At 36.4% G+C, this 22,346-nt stretch overlaps 1 long non-coding RNA gene across 1 annotated transcript in view; it reads right to left on the bottom strand.

Moving 5' to 3' along the window:
• The window catches only part of LOC109253286 (uncharacterized), a 34,089-nt gene that overhangs the window by 5,122 nt on the left and 6,621 nt on the right, over nucleotides 1-22,346 (bottom strand). Inside the window, exon 2 of the long non-coding RNA XR_002074318.2 lies at nucleotides 12,471-12,606. This is a non-coding gene — a long non-coding RNA (uncharacterized LOC109253286). The remainder of the gene's footprint in view (nucleotides 1-12,470; nucleotides 12,607-22,346) is intronic.

Below are 22,346 nucleotides of genomic sequence, written 5' to 3'. Positions count from 1 at the left end.
TGTTCCCAGTACCGGTCCAAACTCCATTACTGATTGACTGACAGCATGGTCTTAGAAATGATGTAATTTCTTTATTAGCATTTTGGCTAAAGTAGGGATAGTGATAATATCCTAACAAAAAAAAAGGTGATTTGTTATAAATGGACTGTGTAGGAATACAAATTGCTTTCACTGACAGTTTGGTCATACAATTCAATAACCAAGCCCTGAATGATACTGGAGTAGCCCAGGGATTCCAAGTCTATTGTGAAGTTGTGTAGGGGACAAAGAAAGAGAGGAAGAGATTTTCAATCAAGCAAATCTAACAATAAGATCTGGCAGACTTGGGCAACTGAGTGGCTCAGTGGGTTAAGCATCGGACTTCAGCTCAGGTCATGATCTTGCAGTCCATGAGTTTGAGCCCTGCGTCAGGCTCTGTGCTGACAGACTGGAGCCTGGAGCCTGCTTCACATTCTGTGTCTCCCTCTCTCTGCCCTTCTCTGTGCCCTTCTCTGTCTCTGCTCTCTCTCTCAAAAATGAATAAACATAAAAAAAAAAAAAAAAGATCTGTCAGGGTCAACTGTGCAGATGGGTTGAATATGGACTTCTTTAATTATTAATATATTGTTTATTCCTGTGTCATCTAAGGACAATGGGTCTATTCAGATTGTCTCATGCTACAAATGACTGCAATTTAACGACCAATGATACATAAAAAAATAATATTAGGAGAGCCACTCATGAACTCCTGGGGAGTTGAGGTAACAACCAGATATTTATACATCTAAAGTAGTTTGTATATCATCATCTGATTAGGTTTTCTTGATAAAGGAAAGTTTTTACTGTGTAATCCCAAATTGTTATAAAGGATTCTCTCTTCTGTCTCTTATCTTTTCCGTTGATTCACACTGGGTGTATAGATAGATAAGTAGGAAAAATATTTCTTAGTCATATAATTACCTTGGAGCTCCAACAGTATAATTGTAAACTCCAGAATCTTTAATGATAAGGTAATTACATCCTTTGGTCATTTAATCTTCACCTCTTACAGAGTTCTTGCAAGAATTTGTACCTTTTTTCTGAGGGGGAAATTTGTGCCATGAAAATTCACCTTAAGTGGGATAAAGCACTGGTGGAGAGCACGATATTCGTTAAGGCACTTGTTTCTTATTTATATGATATAAGAGATTCTTATGTAAAGGAAGGTGTTACAGGTAAAATGATTTCGTTTGCTGACTCACTTTATTGAGCCTTGTTGAGCTAAACAATCAAATGACAACCACAAATGTTGAAATTAGACATTTGACCTGTTTATGAGACATTTCTACCTGGGTATCCCAAAGGCGCCCAATCCCGACATGTTTCAAACTAAGCCTACGTACACATATACAGTCAGCCAAACCTGCTATTCTTCTTGCACTCCTGATTTCAGCTAACTGTACCAACTTCCTCTCTAACCACACTACCTTAGTTCAGGCCCTCTTCACATCTCACCTGGCTATTGCTAATGACTCCTGATCCTTCATTCCTACCTCTTCCCAATCCAACCCGCACACTGTTCCTAAGGCAATCTTTATTTTGAGTAACATTTAATAAGATTTTCTTTTACCTGGGTATCCGCTTTGAGAAGTACCTGGTCAAGATCTTAGTCCATTTTAAAAAGTGGGCTGTCTTTTTCTTTTTGACTTGTAGGAGTTCCTCTCATAATCTGAATGTAAGTCTTGGGTACCGGAGTTCTTCATGCTGGATGTTAATCTTTGTACTGCCAAAACTATTAGTACTGTCAATACCTTTTCCTACTCTGAGTTGTATTTTCACCATCTCAAAGATGTCCACTGATGAAAAGAAGTTTTAAATTTTAATGAAGTCCAATTTATCCACCTTTTCCTTTATAATTAGTGCTTTTTTTGGACCTGTATAAGAATATCTGTCTGCCTCAAGTGATGAAGATACATTTATATGTGATTACTACAGAAGTTCCATTACTTTACTTTTCATATTTAGTTCTAAATTCTATGTAGAAGGCTTTGGGTTTTCACTCTTTGGATGTGAAAAGTTTGGAAGTCATCACTCCTGTCCTCACAGCAAGAAGAAACCTGAACAAACAAAAAATCAGTAACTCTCCTTAGATTCGTAAGAAAGTTCTGGTCACAGAGCAAACCATTTCCTCAAAAACTGGAGACAGGCAAATACAGAAATTCACCACTTATCAGGAGCAGAAGCTACTGTCTGAAGCCAGCACCCATAGGGATGCTTAAATTGTAATTGACAAATTGCTGGACACCCAATATGAACTAGCTTGAAAGTTAAAAACATCAGAGGGCCCAGCCTTAGGGAGACTCCAATACTTTCATAAGTTTTACCTTCAAGGTTGTCATAGTGAGTGAGAAAAATCGCCTCTTGCTTCCAGCACGGAGAGGAGGAAAAGTAATCTTTTTGAAATATACACACGGGGAAGTTATCCATTTTGAAATGTGCCTACAGCATTCTATTTCTCTTTCTAGTCTCTGTAATAAAGCCAGCTCCCAAGGGAAACTACTTTGCAAAAGCCTTATTTTACCAGGGCAAGGACAATTAGCCAATGCAACCCTCGGCTAGTCTCTCAGTCTCACATAGTGGGGGTGGGGAGCAGGGAGGAACCCCAAGAAACTGTTCTGAAAGTCACAGCCCAGGGACTCTTGCCAAAATACATAAACATATATGTATAATTTATGTAAGTGTGTGTGTGTGTGTACACACAGTTATGAGATAACAGAACATTTTCCCTTCCTAATATCTTACCATCATATCAACAGAGCTCCAGGATAAATAACAAAGGATTACAACTAAGACAGCTGCAAGACACAGACTATTTAAGAAGTTACTAGGAAAACCCAAATACACAGAGGAAACAAAAACAAGATACCAGAAGAACCTGAAGCCTCTGATACCTGTAGCCATAGTCTAACTTCTAGCCAGATAAACAAAATTTCATACTAAAGACCTATATACCACGGTTCCTCTTGCCCAGTCAATACATTCTGTCTGGCTTTCAACAAAAAATCAAAAGGCATACTAATGGGAAAAAAAATCATAGTTTGAATAGACACAAAAAGCTTTGCAGCAGACTCAGATTTGACATGATTTTAGAATTATCAGGCTAGTATTTAAAATAACTATGATTAGTATGTTAAGAGCTCTAACAGGAAAAGTGAACAACATGCAAGAATTTACAGATAATGTAAGCAGAGAAATAGAAACTCTAAGAAAAAATAAAAAAAAAATACATGGAGACAAGTGAAAATGAAAACACAATGGTCCAAAATCTCTGGGATGAAGCAAAAGCTATTCTAGGAGGGAACATTATTGCAATATAGGTCTACCTCAAGAAGAAAGAAAAATCTCAGATAAACAACCTAACCCTTCCACCTAACAGAGCTAGAAAAAGAAGAACCAACAAAATCCAAAAAACACCAGTTATTAATATAAATTCTGGAAAATGTTCCATGTACACTTTGAAAGAATGTGTATTCCACTGCCTTTTGATGAAATGTTCTAAATATATCAGTTAGGTCTACCTGGCCCAATGTGTCATTCAAAAACAGTTTCCTTGTTAATATTCCATCTGGATGATATATCCACTGATGAAAGTGGGGTGTTAAAGTCCCCAACTATTATTGCATCACTATCAATTTCTTCCTTTATGTTTGTTAATAGTTGCTTTATGTATTTGGGTGCTTCCATGTTGGGTGAATAAACATTTACAATTGTTACATCTTCTTTTTGGACTGTTCAGCTTACAATTATATAGTGTCCTTCTATCTCCTATTATGGTCTTTGTTTTAAACTCTATTTTGTTCTATGTAAGTACTGCTACCCCAGATTTCTTTTTGCATTCATTTGCATGATAGATGTATCCCTATCCCCTCACTTTCAATCTGCAGGTGTCTTTAGGTCTAAAATGAGTCTCTTGTAGGCAGCATACAGTCGGGTCCTGCTTTTATATCCATTCAGTAGCCCTATGTCTGTCTGTCTGTCTGTCTGTCTGTCTGTTTATTTATTTATTTATTTATTTATTTATTTATTTGAGAGAGACAGGCAGAGAAAGAAAGGGAGAGAGAGAAAGGATCCTAAGCAGACTCTGCATTGTCAGTATGGAGACTGACACAAGGCTCGAACTCACAAACTGTGAGATCATGACATGAGCAGAAATCAAGAGTCAGATGCTTAACCAACAGAGCCACCCAGGTGCCCCACCTTATGTCTTTTGATTGGAGTGTTTAGTCCATTTACATTCAAAGTAATTATTGGTAGGCATTTACTTCTTATCATTTTGTTACTTGGTTTACAATTGATTTTGTAGTTCTTCTCTGTTCCTTTCTACTCCTGTTCTCTTTCATGGTTTGCTGGCTTTCTTTAGTGATATATCTGGATTTTTTTCTCTTTATTTATTTTTTTTTAATTTTTTTAACGTTTATTTATTTTTGAGATGGAGAGAGACAGAGCATGAACAGGGGAGGGGCAGAGAGAGAGGAGACACAGAATCTGAAACAGGCTCCAGGCTCTGAGCTGTCAGCACAGAGCCCAACGCGGGGCTCGAACTCACGGACCGTGAGATCATGACCTGAGCCGAAGTCGGACGCTCAACTGACCAAGCCACCCAGGCGCCCCTCTCTTTATTTTTTTATATCAATTATAGGTTTTTTATTGTGGTTACTATGAGGTCTATATATAATCCTAAGCATATAGCAGTCTATGAATACAATCCCATTTACAGCTGCACCAAAAAGAATAAAATCCCTAAAAATAAACCTAACCAGGGAAGAGAAAGATCTGAACTATGAAAACCATAAAACACTGATGAAAGAAACTGAATATGACACAAACAGGTAGAAAGATATTCCATGTTCACAGATTAGAAAAACCAATATTATATCCATACTACCCAAAGCAATCCATATATTTAATGCAATCTCTATCAAAACACCAAAAGCATTTTTCACAGAACTAGAAAAAACAATCCTAAAATTTGTATGGAACCACAGAAGACCATAAATAGCAAAACAAACTTAAAGAACAAACCTGGAAGTATCACAATCTCAGATTTCAAGAAATATTACAAAGCTATAGTAATCAAAACAGTATGGTACTGGCACAAAAATAGACACATAAATCAATAGAGAGCCCTAAATAAACACATGACTATATGGTCAGTTAATCTACAACAAAGGAGGCGAGAGTATACAATGGGAAAAAGACAGTCTTATTAAGAAATGGTGCCAGAAAAAATGTCAGCTACATGCAAAAGAATGAAACTGGACCACTTTCTTTTTTTTTTTTTAATGTTTTTTTGTTTTTGTTTTTGTTTTTTTGAGAGAAAGAAAGAGAGAGACTGACCAGAGGAGGGGCAGAAAGATGGGGAGAGAGAGAAACTTAAGCAGGCTCCATGCTCATCATGGAGCCCAACACGGGTCTCAATCTCATGACCCTGAGATCATGATGTGAGCCAAAATCAAGACTCAGATGTTTAACTGGATGCTTAACCGACTGAGTCACCCAGGTGCCCCTGGACCACTTTCTTTCACTATACGTAAAAATAAACTCAAAATGGATTAAGGACTTAATGTGAGACCTGAAACCATAAAATTCCTACAAGAAAACATAGGCAGTAATCTTGACATCAGTCTTAGAAACATATTTCAGGGCCTCTGGGTGGCTTAGTTCGTTGAGCATCTGACTCTTGATTTTTGGTCAGGTCATGGTCTCAAGGTTTGTGAGATCGAGCCCTGCATCGGGCTCTGTGCTGACAGCATGTACGTAGCCTTCCTGGAATTCTGTCTCTCTCCCCCTCTCTGCCCACCCCCCTGAGGTCTCTCTCACTCTCTCTCCCAAAATAGATAAACATTTTTTAAAAAAGAAAGAAATGTTTTTCTACACATGTCGCCTTTGGCAAAAGAAACAAAAGCAAAATTAAACTATTGGGAATAAATCAAAATAAAAAGCTTTTGCATAGTGAAGGGAACCATCAACAAAGAAAAAGCCCACGGAATGGAAGAAGATATTTGCAAATGATATATCCAATAAGGGGTTAATATACAAAAAATATAAAGAACTTATACAACCCAATAGCAAACACAAAATAATCCAATTTAAAAATGGGCAGAACAGACCTTTTCCCAAAGAAGACATACAGATGGTCAACAGACACATAAAAAAGATGTTCGACATCACTCATCACCAGGGAAATGCAAATCAAAACCACAATGAGATATCACCTCACACCTCTCAGAATGGCTAACATCAAAAACACAAGAGATAAAAAAAAAAAAAAAAAAAAAAAAAAAAAAACACAAGAGATAAAAAGTGTTGGTGAGAATGTGGAGAAGAGAGAACCTTCATGCACTGTTGGGGGGAATGCAAACTGGTGCAGCCACTGTGGAAAACAGTATGAAGGTTCTTCAAAGAATTAAAAATGGAATTACCATATGATCCAGCAATTATACCACTGGGTATTTATTCAAAGAAAATGATAACACTGATTTGAAAAGATATATGCACCTCTATGCTTAGTGTAGCACTATTTCCAATAGATATGGAAGCAACCCAAATGTTCATTGGTAGATGAATGGACAAAGAAGATGTGGTATATGTATATGTATAACATATACACAATATTACTCAGCCATAAAAAAGAATGAAATCTTGCCATTTTCAACACCACAGGATGGATCTAGAGTGAATAATGCTGAGTGAAATAAGTCAGAGAAAGACAAATACCATATGATTTCACTGTGGAATTTAAGAAACAAAACAAATGAACAAATTAAAAACAAACAAACAAACAAACAAAAGAGACTCCTAAGTAGAGTACAAACTGGTGGTTGCCAGAGGGGAGATGGGGCGGCGGTGATGGATGAAACAGGTGAAGGGGATTAAGGGTACACTTATTGTGATGAGCACTGAGTAATGTACAGAATTTTGAATCACTATATTGTATACCTGAAATGAATATAACATTGCATGATAATTATACTAGAATTTAAAAAATAAATAAAAATTTAAAAATAATCAGTGGTTGCCAGAGATTCATGGAATGGGATGGGAGGGATTAATAGATGAAGCACAAGGGTACTTTAGGGCAGTGAAACCAGTCTGTACGATTATGTAATGATGGATACATGACTTTATGTACAAAACTCATAGAACTGTACAGCATCAAAAGAACCCTAATGTAAACTGTAAACTTTAGTTTTAAAAAATATATCCATATTGGTTGACCAACTGTTAAAACTAGGAGAAGCTGTGAGCAGAGAAGAGGGAGTATATGAGAATTCTCTACACTGTCTATTTTTCTGTAAAATGCAGAAAACTAAAATATGAAACACTATTCTAAGATATAAAATCTGTTAATCTTTTAAAAGATCTACATAGAATTGATTTGTGCATATATTCTGAATTAGACATGATGACTATATATATATATATATCCATATATATATGAATATATGGATATATACACATATAGAATATGTACTTATATTCTATACACACATGGTATATATACATATATACGTGTATATATTCCATATACATTGATATTAAATTTACTCAGCAATGGGGTGCCTGGGTGGCTCAGTCAGTTAAGCATCTGACTTCAGCTCAGGTCATGATCTTGTGCTTCGTGGGTTTGAGCCCTGAGATGGGCTCTGTGCTGACAGCTCAGAGCCTGGAGCCTGCTTTGGATTCTGTGTCTCCCTCTCTCTGCTCCTCCCCAACTCCTCACACCCTCTCTCTCTCTTTCTCTCAAAAATAAACATTTTTTTAAAAATTAAAAAAAAAATTTACTCAGCAGTAAGAAATATTTAACATGAAACAAGTGACAAGTGTCATCTCTTTCTTATTCTGTACTCTTTATTCTATTTCATGTTTTGTTTACTCTTTAATGATTTTGGAGGTGTTGATATCAAAATAATGCTGAGGACATAAAATAATTAGAAAGAACTCTCTCACATCCTATTCTCTAGAAGAAATGCAAGATTTATCTTATTTTTTCCTTAAATATTTGGAAAAATTGACCCTCTAGGCCTGTAGGTTCTTTGTGGAAAGCTTTTCAATTTTCAATTTCCTTAGAAGTGTTTCCTAAAAGCCTTCTTTTCTTAGATGTTCAATGTTAAACAATGTTTAAATTTATTAAATAAAGAGAAATAAACAACGTTTATTTAACATTAAATTTAAATTCAATGTTTAAATGTTAAACATTCAATATTTATTCATTTCCTTTTGTAATCACTACCAACCCACACCCTCACCTCCAGGTCACCAATAACCATTGATCTTATTTCTGCTATTATTGATTATTTTTGTTCATGTTAGAATTTTCTAGAAGAGCAATCATGCAATATATACTATGTTATGTCTGGCTTTGTTCTTTCAGCATGTTTTTGGAGCTCATCCATGTTGTTTCATGTATCAGTAGTTTGGTTTTTTAAATTGTTCAGTAGGATTACATTGCCTGAATATTCCATATTTAATTTGTTCTGGGTTGTTTCCAGGTTTTGGCTATTATGCTATTATAATAAAGTGGCTATCATCGTTTGTGTACAAGTCTTTGTGAGAACATATACTCATTCCTTTTGGGTAAATACCTATAAATGGATTTGCCGAGTCATACACTAAAAGAATGTCTAACTATATACTAAACTGCCAAACTATTTTTTAAGGTGGTTGTGTGACTTTACATTCCCAAGAGCAATGCATGAAAGTTTCATATTTACACCAAGACCTGCTCCTGCCAATCTTTTAAATTTTAGACATTCTAGTAGGTGTGTAGTGATAGTTCATTGTGATTTTAATTTGCATATCCTTAATGACTAATGGTTTTGAACATCTTTTCCTGTGTTTTTTGGTCATTCACATACCTTCTCTTATGAACTGTCTAAAATTTTGCTTAATTTTTGGGCACCTCGGTGGCTCAGTCAGTTAAGCATCTGACTTTGGCTCAAGTCATGATCTTGAGGTTCATGAGTTTGAGCCTCGCATTGGGCTCTGTGCTGACAGCTCAGAGCCTGGAGCCTGCTTCAGATTCTGTGTCTTCTTTACTCTCTGCCCCTCCCTCGCTCATGCTCTCTCTCAAAAATAAACATTAAAATTTTTTTCTTAAATTTTTGCTTGATTTTTATTGGGTTTTTTGTTTTTATTGAGTTATGCAGTTCTTAATACATCTTGAATATAAGACCTTTGTTAGTTATATGCATAGCAAATAATTTGACAGTCGTAGTTTGCCTTTTCATTTCCTTAACAGTGTCGGTAAAAAATTTTGAAGACCAATTTATTAATTTCTTCTTGTATGTATTTTGTATTCTATCTAAGAAATCTTTGGCTACCCCAAAACATGAAGACATTCTTCCATGTTTTCTTCTCAAAGGTCTATAATTTCATATCTGATGTTTAGGTCCATTTTTAGATAATTTTGCATATGAAATGAGTTAAGGGTCAAGATTTGTTATTTCTCCACCAGGATATTCTGTTTCTAGCCCCATTTACTAGAAAAAACTGTCCTGTCCCAAATTGAATTACCTTGCCACCTTTATCAAACAGCAGTGGACCATACATGTATAAGTCAATTTCGAACTCCCTACTCTATCCTTAATCTATATTCTATCTTTACACAAATTCCATTCTGTCTTGTTTACTGCAGCTTCATAGAAAGTCTTGAAATTGGATATTGTAAGTCCTTCAACTTTGTTCTTAATTTTCAAAATCATATGGCTATTCCAGATCCTTTGCATTTCCACACACATTGTAGAATCAATCTGTCAATTTCCATGGAAAGGACTGCTGGAATTTTTATTAGAATTGTATTGGAAACATCAATCTATTTAAGAAGGACTGAGATCTTACAAATATTGATTTTTCTAATCCACGAAAATGGTGTACCTATTTAGGACTTCTTTAATTAATGTCTTTTCTGTGTACAGGTCTTTCACATATTTTGTTAAATTTATTTCCAAGTCTTTCATATTGTTTGATGCTCTTGTAAATTATTTTAAAAATATTATTTTCCACTGTGGGGTGTGTGTGTGTGTGTATGCATCACATGTATTACATATGTAAGTATTATGTATGCCTATCTACCTATTTATACACACACACATGCAGTTTTTGTAAACTGACTTTGCATTCTCTGTTTTGCTAAAGACAATCATTAGTTTTAGGTTTTTTTGTAATTCCTTATAATTTGATCCATACATAACGATGTCTATTGAGAATTCTTGTCTCTATGTTCATGAAGGTTATTGGTCTATAATTTTCTTTCCTTATGAGGTCTCTGGTTTTGGTATTAGGATGATGCTAATCTCATAAAATGAGTTAGGAAGTGTTCCCTCTTCTATTTTCTAGAAGAGATTGTGTAGAATTAGCATTACTTCCTCCGTGAAGGCTTGGTAGAATACTCTGAAGAGCTAACTGAGCCAGTCAGAATTTGAACATCTCCTAAGCCTATGTGAGCAATGGGAATTATTCAGTTTACAACATCCTGGTAGTTCTTTACCCTGCCCCGTAGAGTTTTACTTTATTCAAGCTCAGTTTAGCATTCAGCAACACACTTAAGAACCAGACATCTGGAACTATTTATTTGCACACTTCCCTTCTCCCTGATATACTCTGCCCCACCCATTCCAGCTGCCTTATTAGACTCCCTGAACTTTAATCTTGGTCTCCCAGTTGGGATCTCTGCGCTCTGTTCTGTTTGCCGTTTCCTATGCTGCAATCTGGAAAGGCTCTCCAGTCAGAGAGCAGAGTGATCATGGGGTTCACCTTGTTTGTATTTCTTCACTCCAGGATCACAGTATTGTGCTATCCGTAGTCCAATGTCTAAACAGAGCAGCATCATAAATTATACCCAATTTCCTAGTTGCTTATTTATGGCAGGAGGACAAGTCTAGCATCAGCTATTCTCTATGGCTAAACTCCTATTATTTTTTAAATGTCTTTACAATTTGTTGAGATATTCCTCATATTGGTATTTAATACTTTCTTTTTTCATGATGATTTTGCTAAAGATTTGTCAATTTTATTAGTGTTTTCTAAGAACTAACTTCTGGTTTTACTGATTTTCTGTAAAATGTTCCCTTACTTTCTATTCTTGTCTTTATCATCTCTTCCTTCTCTTTTCTAGGTTTAATTTGCTGTCTCTTTCTAACTTCTTGGGATGGGTACATAGATCATGGATTTTCAGATCTTCTTTTCTAATATATATATATGCAAGTAAGACTATAAATTTCTTTTGACATGTTATTTAAGTTGCATTGGACAATTTTTCAAATGTAATGTTTTCAATATTATTAAATTAAAATGTTTTCTAACTTCTACTGTGGTTTATTCCTTATCCTATTGGATTTTAAACTTATCTTTAGGGGCACCTGATTGGCTCAGCCGGTTAAACATCCAACTTTGGTTCATGTCATGATCTCTCAGTTTGTGGGTTCAAGACCCACGTTGGGCTCTGTGCTGACAGCTCAGAACCTGGAGCCTGTTTCAGATTCTGTGTCTCCCTCTCTCTGCCCCTCCCCCACTCATACTTAGTCTCTCTCTCAAAAAATTAAATAAACATTATAAAAATTTAGAAAAAAATAAACTTATCTTTATAGTTCTCATTTCTGACTTGATTCCACTATGTAAAAGAACATACTTTATATGATTTTAATCCTTGAAGTGTGTTGAGACTCGTTTTACAGCCACGCACAAGGTCAATTTTGCTAAGAGGAGGTTTGGGAAGATATATCCTATAGTTGCTGAATAAGTGCTTTATAGATATCCGTTAAGTCAGTTTATAATTGTTATATTCAAATTTTATTTTTTTTATTCTTCACTTTTCCTATCAGTGTGTTAAAAAATTTTTTTATGATTGTAGATTTTTCTTTTTTTCCTGTTTTTCTTTTTGGTTTTGTCAACGTGTGCTTTATATTTTTGAGGTTGTGCTGTTAACTGCATACAATTTTAGAAATATATATGTACTTTTTATCACAAGTTGCCAATGGCATTTTATTTTTTCCTTTTTCCTTTTCAACATCCTGTTTTTCAGCTTCCTTGGTCCTTTTTGCCAACGAGCTTGGCATTGGCATGAGTCATGCAAATGCTAGTGAACCATTGTAGTTCTCTGAGATGACTCTGGCCTTCTCCGTGTTGTAGACATTCTGTATGGGCATGACTGGTCCTATCAGCTGGGTGGCCAATTTGAGTTTTTCAACAGAGCTGTCTCCCTTCTTGGGAGCTGAGGGCTTCTTGGGTCAGAGAATGATTTTGGAGTGGTACTCCTTCAGGGGCCACATGTTTGCCTGCAGAGACTCTGTGGACTTGTTCCACCTTCTTGGATCCACTGAGATCCTAATGGTCCATGCCACTTTCTTGTGAATTCCAGCCACCCTTAACTCACAAACCAAAGCCCCTGCCAGCCTTCACCTCACTATAGGCTGGAAGGGCCCAGACACGAGGCACAGGGCAATGTGGCCTACCTTGGCTTGCTGGGCCTTGGGTCTTCAGATCTTCTGTGCTATCTGGTTGAGCCACAAAGCTGCTGCCAAGCTTGTGGAAGTGGGGCTCAGGATCAGGCTATTCTAGATGGGTACCATGGCTATTGCCTATGGGCCTCTGAGGAAGAATGGCCAGCAAAAAAGATATAAATAGTATATACTATTAATTGTTTAACACTTTCATCAACATATAATGCCTCTCTTTCTTCTTTCATCAACTGGCAGGTAAGCTGGCTGGATGTTCAAGGATGGCCTTAGTTACATGACTGGTGGTTATTGGGCTGTTGGCCAGATCCTGACAGATTATTGGCTGCGGCACCTTGGGTCTCCTCAACACAGCCTCTCATACCTTCAGCATATGGGTGATCTATGAGCTTCAAGTGTAGCAACAGGGTAAACCCCCTTAAAATGTAGCAAGAGGGCAAACACCCAGCTTCAAGACAGAGTAGATACCAACTTTTGTTAGAGGATTTGAAAGGTGACATTGCAAAGGGACATGTTTACAGGAATGGGAAGAATCTGTGGTCATTTCTATAATCTACCACAACTCCTAACCCAAACATGATGACCTTGTGTATAGTCTCTAACTCCACTTCCTCCTTTCCCCACCACTTCTCCTCTCTCTCGATCAAACAGCAAATATATTGGCTTTCCATTTTGAAAGAGATAGCTTAGATAAATTATTGAATTTATATATTTTGTTTTATAAATACTACTGGATACAAACAAATAAACTGCCCTTTTATTAGAAAGATTCCTCATGTTCATACATAACCTGAATATTTCAAGAAGTCATATTTGTCAAATGCCTAAATACTTCCCACTTCATACTTTGTGCTTAGTTCTTTTATTTTTTTTAAGTATTTATTTATTTTGAGAGAGAGACAGAAACAGCACAAATTGGGAAGGGGCAGAGAGAAAGGGGAAGAGAAAGAATCCCAAGCAGGCTCTGCACTGACAGCCCAGAGCCAGATGTGGGGCACGAACCCATGGAACCACGAGATCATGACCTAGCCAAAATCAAGGGTCAGATGCTCAATCGACAGGGCCACCCAGATGCCCCCTTAGTTCTTTTAAAAGAAGGAAATAAATTAGCATATATATTTCAAAGTGGGAAAAGTGAGTGGCTATTTTTAACCATATCTGTCTTTATAGCAATAAAATTAGTATTTAATAAATGTTAATGTTTAAAAAATATTTCCAGCATTATACTATAAAATTACCATTTTACAGAAGATATAAAGCATCCACTTACTAATGGAAACATTATTATGGCATTCTTATTTTATATCATGAGGCTCTCTATGGATTTGGTCAGAGCAGATGAGCCCTGGAAGTAAAATACTCATACATGGATTAAATAACAAAATGTAACACCCTCTTAGGGACTAAATAGATCTATAAGGAATAACTTTTTAATAATAATTCTGGGAGTCTTAAAATACAAGCCCTTTCTCTAACAATCTTGTCAAATACTTAAAAAGCATTTGGTTCTGAAGAAAGCACCGGTTTTAGATAATATTTCATAATCAAGCAGAACTAGACATAGAGCTCCTTGTGGTTAAGCAGACATTGTTAGTGTATGTACTCTCACATACAGTCCTTAACCAGAATCCAACTATCTTCTCTCCATTAAAAAAAAATGTTTCTAATTTTTCATCTATGAGATCTCTAAATCTCAGTTTTTCTAATGATTCTTCTGCCATTAACTACCTCTTTTTCCTGTATGCCTAACACCCTTTTGATACATTTCTGCATAAAACATTTCAAAATTTTGCTCAAGGAAGCATTTCACAAGTTTTTCCTTAAGGGAAGATGGCAGCAGAATAGGAGGGCCCTAGGCTCACCTTGTCCCACGAATACAACTGGATAACTATCAAATCATCCTAAATATCTCAGAAATTGACCTGAAGACTGGCAGAACAAACTCCACAACTAAAGGCAGAGAAGAGGCCACACTGAAGAAGGTAGGAAGTACAGAGACATGGTGTGGGAGAGAAATGGAGAGTGCCACTGCAGTGGAGAGGGAGCCTCAGACGAACACACAGGGGAGTGTATGGGGAAAACAAATCCCCATAGATATTGTCTTGGAAAGCTAGACAGATTGAATTTTGTGAGTTCTTGTCACCAGCAGGGCTTAAAGACTGTAGTTCCTAAAGGTCAGCAGGCTTGGCTTGAGGAGAGCCCAGAGGCATTGGTGCTCCTCTTGGAGAAAAGGCAAGACAAACAGCCCCTGGATACACAACTTAGAAATAGTGATCTGAAGAACACCTGAGTGGCAAGGTTATTTGCTCATCTTGGAGTGTGTGCCAGAGAGGCAGCATTCATGGAGAGATCCCTCTGAGAGCCAAGGAACTAGCAGGCACCATTTCCCTCACCTGTCCCTCAGCATAACCACAGGGCCACCTACAGGAACCAGCACAGCACTCACACTTACTACTTCACTTGCTTACACTAAGCCCAAACACCCCCATGCTCTTTTGGAACCTTCCTCTGAAACCAGTCACACTTGCCTCAGTCCCAACACAGTGGGACCCTCCCCCAGAAGACAGGCCCTACCAACACTGTGTCTCCCATCCTGAGAGTTTTGTGGAGCCTCAGTTTCCACAGCATGGCAACAGGTCTCATTTTATAAGCAGACAAGAGCACACCTAGTTAAAATGCACCACAGTCAGGCCAGGAACCCATCACTGCTCACAGCAGGTAAGGAGAACCTCTGCAAATGACCAGCCCAAAGGATAAAGCAGCTAGGACACAAAAGCAGAGCACATGCAGTACACATTGGAGACATTCCCGGAAGTGCCAAGCCCTAGGGAATAAGGGACAATACATAGCAAGACACTACAGGACCTCTTCTTCATGAGGCCGTTACTCTCAAGAACAGGCAATATAGTTGACTCTCCTAACACAGAGAAACAGGCACAGAGATTTAGACAAAATGAGAACATAGAGAAATTTATCCTAAATGAAAGAAAAGGACAAGCATAGCCAGAGATCCAAGTGAAACAGATATAAGTAACATGCCTGATGGAGTACCTAAAGCAATAATCATAAAGATACTCAATAGACCTGAGAAAAGAGTGGGAGACATCAGTGAGGTAAAAAAGAACCAGAGATGAAGAGTGCAGTAAAAACATGCTTAATGCAATGAACAGCAGGCTGGAAGAAGCAGAGGAACAAATTAATGACCTAGAAAACAGAGTAATGGAAAGCAATCAAGCTGAACAAAAGAGAGAAAAAATAATCATGCAAAATGAGAACAGACTTAGGGAACTTAGTGACTCCATCAAACATAATAACATTCATATTATAGGAGTCCCAGAAGAAGAAAAGAGAAAAGGGAGAAGAAAATTTATTTGAAGAAATCATAGCAAGAAACCTCCTTAATCTGGGAAAAAAACAGATATCCAGATCCAGAAGGAACAGAGAACCTCCAACAAAATCAACAAAAGCAGATCCACACCAAGACATATTTTAATTAAAATGGGAAAATATAGTGATAAAGAAAAAAAACTTTTTAAGCAGCAAGACAAAAGAAGACAGTAACATACAAGGATAATCCCATAACTTTATCAGGGGATTTTTCAGCAGCAACTTTCCAAGCCAGAAGAGACTGGCATGATACATTAAAAGTGTTGAAAAATGAAAAAAAAATCTGTAGCCTATAATACTCTATCCAGCAAAGCTATCATTCAGAATAGGAGAGATCAAGAGTTTCCCAAACAAAACTAAAGGAGTTCATGACTACTAAACCAGCCCTACAAGAAACATTTAAAAGGACACTTTGAGTGGAAAGGAAAGCTCAAAAGTGACAGTATGAAGGTAGGAAACACAAATACAGTAGAAATAAATATTTCTTTAAAAAATGAGTCAACGAACTCACAGAATAAAAAGGTGTAATATGACACCTTATATACCTAAAATGTGGGAAGGAAAAGAGTAAAGAATTGGCTCAAACTTAAATGACCATCAACTTACTACAAACTGCTATATATAGATGTTATATAACCACAAATAAAAAACCACCAATAAATATGCAAAGAATAAAGAGAAAGAAATTCAAATATATCATTAAAGAAATCCAGCAAACCATGAAAGAGAGAAAGATAGGAGATGATCCGTGAAAAATCCTCAGAAACAACCACAAAATGAGTAATCAAATGTCAATAAATACATATCTATGAATAATTACTATGAATGCAAATAGACTAAATATTCCAATTAAAAGACCTAGGGTGACAAAATGGATTAAAAACAAAAAGACCCATCAATATGCGGCCTACAAGAGACTCATTTTAGACCTAAATATACCTGCAGATTAAAAGTGAGGGGATAGAAATACATCATGCAAGTGGATGTCAAAAGAGAGCTGGAGTAGCAATACTTATACCTGACAAACTAGACTTTAAAACAAAGACTATAACAAGAGACAAAGAAGGACACTACATAATAATAAAGGGCATAATCCAACAAGAAGATTTAACAATTGTAAATATTTATGCACCCAAAATGGAGTATCCAAATACATAAACTATTAACAAACAAAAGGAACTAGAAATGATAATACAATAATAATAGAAGACTTTAATACTCCACTTACATCAATGAACAGATCATCTAAATGAAAAATCAACTGGGAAACAATGGCTTTGAATGACACACTGGACCAAATGGATTTAACAGATATATTCAGAACATTCCACCCTAAAAGAGTAGAATACACATTCTTTTCAAGTGCACATATTAGGTCATTAAAATTACAAATCACATATTAGGTCATTAAAAAAAAGCCTCAACAAATTAAAGAAGATAAAAGTCATGCCATGCATCTTTTCTGACCACAATGCTATGAAACTCAACCACAAGTCAACCACAAGAAAAAATCTGGAAAGACCACACATATATAGAGATTAAATAACATGCTACTAAACAATGAATGGGTCAACCAGGAAATAAAAGAAGAAATGAAAAAGCACATGGAAACAAATGAAAATGAAAACACAATGATGCAAAACCTTCGGGATGCAGCAAAAGCAGGTCTAAGAGGAGAATTTATAGCAATACAGGTCTACATGAAGAAGCAAGAATAATATCAAATAAACAACTTAATCTTATACATAAAGGAGTTAGAAAAAATACAACAACAAACAACACCTAAAATCAGCAGAAGTAAGCAAATAATAAAGATTAGAGCAGAAATAAATGATACAGAAACTAAAAAATAATAGAACAGATCAATGAAATCAGGAACTGGTTCTTTGAAAAAAACAATGAAATTGATAAACCTTTAGCCAGACTTTTAAAGAAAAGGACCCAAATAAATAAAATCAGAAATGAAAGAGGGGAAATAACAATCAACACAACAAATATACAAAGGATTATGAGAGAATATATGAAAAACTATATGCCAAAAAATTGGACAACTTAGAAGAAATGGGTAAATTCCTAGAAACATATAACCTCTCAAAACTGAAACAGGAAGAAATAGAAATTTTGAAGAGACAAAGAAATTGAATCAGTTATCAATAAACTTCCCACAAACAAAGTCCAGGACCAGATGGCTTCACAGGCAAATTCAACCAAACATTTAAAGAAGATTTAATACCTATTCTCAAACTATTCCAAAAAATAAAAGAGGAAGAAAATCTTCCAGATGCATTTTATGAGGCCAGCATCATCCTGAGACCAAAACCAGATAAAGACACCACAAAATAAAAGAACTATAGGCCAATATCTCTGATGAATATCAATGCAAGAATCCTCAATAAAACACTAGAAGAACAAATCCAACAATACATTAAAAAAATCATTCACAATCAAGTGGGATTTACCCCTGGGATGCAAATGTAGCTCACAAATCAATATGATACATCATATCAATAAGAGAAAGAATAAGGACTACACGATCACTTCAATAGACACAGAAAAAGCATTTGGCAAGTACAACATCCATTCATGATAAAAAGCCCTCAACAAAGTAGGACACAGCTAACATCATCCTTAATGAGGAAACACTGAGAGCCTTTCCCCAAAGGTCAGGAATAAGACCAGGATGTCCACTCTCACCACGTTTATTCAACATAATACTAGAAGTCCTAGCCACAGCAATTAGACAACAAAAAGAAATGTAAGACATCCAAACTGGTAAGGAAAAAGTAAAACTTTCACTATTTACAGATGACATGATACTATATATAGAAAACCTGAAAGACTGTACCAAAAAAATGCTAGAACTGATTGATGAATTCAGTAAAGTAGCATAGAAAATCAATCAACAGAAATCTGTTGCATTTCTATACACCAATAATGAAACAGCAAAAAAAAAAAAAAAAAAAAAAAAAGAGAGAGAGAGAGAAATTAAGAAAACAATCTAATTTACAAGTGCACCAAAAGGAACAAGATACCTAGGAATAAACCTACCCAAAGAGCTGAAAGACTTGTACTCTGAAAACTATAAAACACTGATGAAAGATACTGAAGATGACACAAAGAAATGCAAAGACATCCATGTTCATGGATTGGAAGAATAAATATTGTTAAAATGCTTATTACCCAAAGCAATCTATACATTTAATGCAATCTCTATCAAAATACCAACAGCATTTTTCAGAGTCAGGATACACAATCCTAAAATTTGTATGGAACCACAAAAGACCCTGAATAGCCAAAGTAATCTTCAAAAAGAAAAGAAAAGCTGGGGCATCACAATTCCAGACTCCAAGTTATATTACAAAGCTGTAGTAATAAAAATAGTATAGTTCTGACTGGGACAAAAACAGACATATAGATTACTCTTCAACAAAGCAAGAAAGAATACCCAATGGGAAAAAGATATATAGTCTCTTCAACAAATGGTATAGGGAAAACTGGACAGCTACATGCAAAAGAATGAAACTGGACCACTTTCTTATACCATACACAAAAATAAACTCAAATTGGATTAAAGACCATCATTTTTCTGCTCAAAAGACATCTTCTTAATAAAGCCATTTCTATATATACCCTATATAAAATAGTACCTCCCCCACTACACCTGCTCTTTTCTGTAGCCTTTACCATATCAACTGTTCCATGTTTTTTAAGATTACTTATCAACCTTACAGTTGCTCCATGTCAGAAATTTTGGAGTCATCCTTGACTCTTCTCTTTTTCTCACATCTTATACCCAATTCAAAATCAAATCCCCTGGGTTCTAATTTTACAATACATCAAATTCCAAGTATTTCCATTATGTTTGCTATTACCACTCAGATCTGAGCCACCATCACTCTTCAATTGGATTACCTTGATAATCTACTAACAAGTCTCCCTGCTTCCATCATTACTTGCGCCCTCTCCAATGAACACATAATCTGTTCTTTAACCATCAGTATAATCATATTTCTCTACTTAAATCGAGTGATTTCTCACCTTGCTTAAAGTAAAATCCAAAGTTCTTATATAGGCTACAAGACCCTCCATAATATGGCCCCTCAACATCTCTGATTTCATATTCTAATGCTTTTCTTCATGCTTGTTTTATTGCAGCCACACTAGCCTTCTTTTTTTTAATGTTTATTTTTGAGAGAGAGAGAGAGAGAGTGAGTGGAGGAGAGACAGAGAGAGAGGGAGACACAGAATCCAAAGCAGGCTCCAGGCTCTGAGATGACAGCACAGAGCCCAACATGGGGCTTGAACTCACAAATCATGAGATCATGACCTAAGCCAAAGTCAGATGCTTAACTGACTGAGCCACCCAGGTGCCCCACCACACAAGCCTTCTTGATGTATAAAAGATCCTGAATAGTCAAAGTAATGTTGAAAAAGAAAACCAAAGCAAGAGGCATCACAATCCCAGACTTTAGCCTCTACTACAAAGCTGTAAGCATCAAGACAATATGGTATTGGCACAGTAACAGACACACAGACCAATGAAATAGAATAGGGAATCTAGAATTGGACCCACAAATGTATGGCCAACTAATCTTTGACAAAGCAGGAAAGACTATCCAATGGAAAAAAGACAGTCTCTTTAGCAAATGGTGCTGGGCGAACTGGACAGCAACATGCAGAAGACTGAAACTAGACCACTTTCTTACATCATACACAAAAATAAACTCAAAATGGATAAAAGACCTAAATGTGAGACAGGAAACCATCAGATCCCTAGAGGAGAAAACAGGCAACAACTTCTTTGACCTCTTTGCAGCAATTTCTTGCTTGACACATCTCCAAAGCCAAGGGAATTAAAAAGCAAAAATGAACTTTTGGGACCTCATCAAGATAAAAAGCTTCTGCACTGCAAAGGAAACAATCAGTCAAACTAAAAGGTAACTGACAGTATGGGAAAAGATATTTGCAAATGACATATCAGATAAAGGATTAGTATCCAAAATCTATAAAGAACTTACCAAACTCAACACCTGAAAAACAAATAGTCCAGTGAAGAAATGGACAGAAGACATGAATAGACACTTTTCCAAAGAAGACATCCAGATGGCCAACAGACACATCAAATGATGCTCAAAGTCACTCATCATCAGGGAAATACAAATCAAAACCACACTGAGATAGCACCTCATACACACCAATCAGAGTGGCTAAAATTAACAACTCAGGAAACAACAGATGTTGGCGAGGATGTGGAGACACAGAAATCCTCTTGCACTGTTGGTGGGAATGCAAACTGGAGCAGTCACTCTGGAAAACAGTATGGAGGTTCCTCAAAAAATTAAAAATAGAACTACCCTACAGCCCAGCAATAGCACTACTAGGAATTTATCCAAAGGATACAGGAGTGCTGATTCACAGGGGTACATGTACCCCAATGTTTATAGCAGCACTTTCAACAATAGCCAAATTATGGAAAGAGTCTAAATTTCCATCAACTGATGAATGGATAAAGATGTGGTTTATATATACAGTGGAATACTACTTGGCAATGAGAATGAAATTATGCCATTTGGAGCAGCGCGGATAGAACTGGAGAGTATTATGCTAAATGAAATAAGTCAGTCAGAGAAAGACAGATATCATGTTTTCACTCATATGTGGAACTTCAGAAACTTAACAGAAGACCATGGGGGGGAAAAAGTAGTTACAGAAGACCAGGGGGAAAAAGTAGTTACAAACAGAAAGAGAGGGAGGCAAACCATAAGAGACTCTTAAATACAGAAAACAAACTGAGGGTTGATGGGGGGAGGGGAAAATGGGTGATGGGCATTGAGGAGGGCACTTATTGGGATGACCACTGGGTGTTTGTTGTATGTAAGCAATGAATCATGGGAATCTACCCCCAAAACCAAGAGCACACTGTACATACACTGTATGTATGTTACAGTAACATACTGTACACACTGTATGTTAGCCAACTTGACAATAAATTATATTTTAAAAAATAAAAATAAAACATATCAAGCATGCTCCCACTTCTGGGTCTTCGTGCTTGTTCTGCCTGCAGTGCTCACACCCCAGATATCCACATGTCTTGCACCCTCTTCCATCATGTTTCTGCTCAGAAGACATCTTCTTAATAAAGCCATTTCTGTATATACCCTATATAAAATAGTACCACCCATTACTTTGAACTCTTGTTATTCTGCTTTATTTTTCTTTGTAACACTTATGAAGAAAAAAGAAACACCGTATGCTAAATTTCTGTCTTTTCCTTCCAGAATGAAGGCTCCTCAAGAGCAAGGGCTTTGTGTTGCTTGATTCTGTATCCCCAGCAGCAAGAAGAAATCCTGCCACAATATAGGTATTCACTAAATATTTGCTATAAATGAAAAACTTCTACCCGTCCTTCAAGACCTCTTTTCCAGAGACTTCCCTGATCTTCTCAATAACAAAGAACTTTCTTATCTCTCCAGACTCCCAAAG

Source organism: Panthera pardus, unplaced genomic scaffold (genome assembly GCF_024362965.1).
Source record: "Panthera pardus isolate Hobbes unplaced genomic scaffold, ASM2436296v1 HiC_scaffold_24, whole genome shotgun sequence".
NCBI lineage: Eukaryota > Metazoa > Chordata > Mammalia > Carnivora > Felidae > Panthera > Panthera pardus.
The sequence above is the reverse complement of the archived record's forward strand: the minus strand, read 5'-3'. Positions and strand labels throughout refer to the sequence as shown.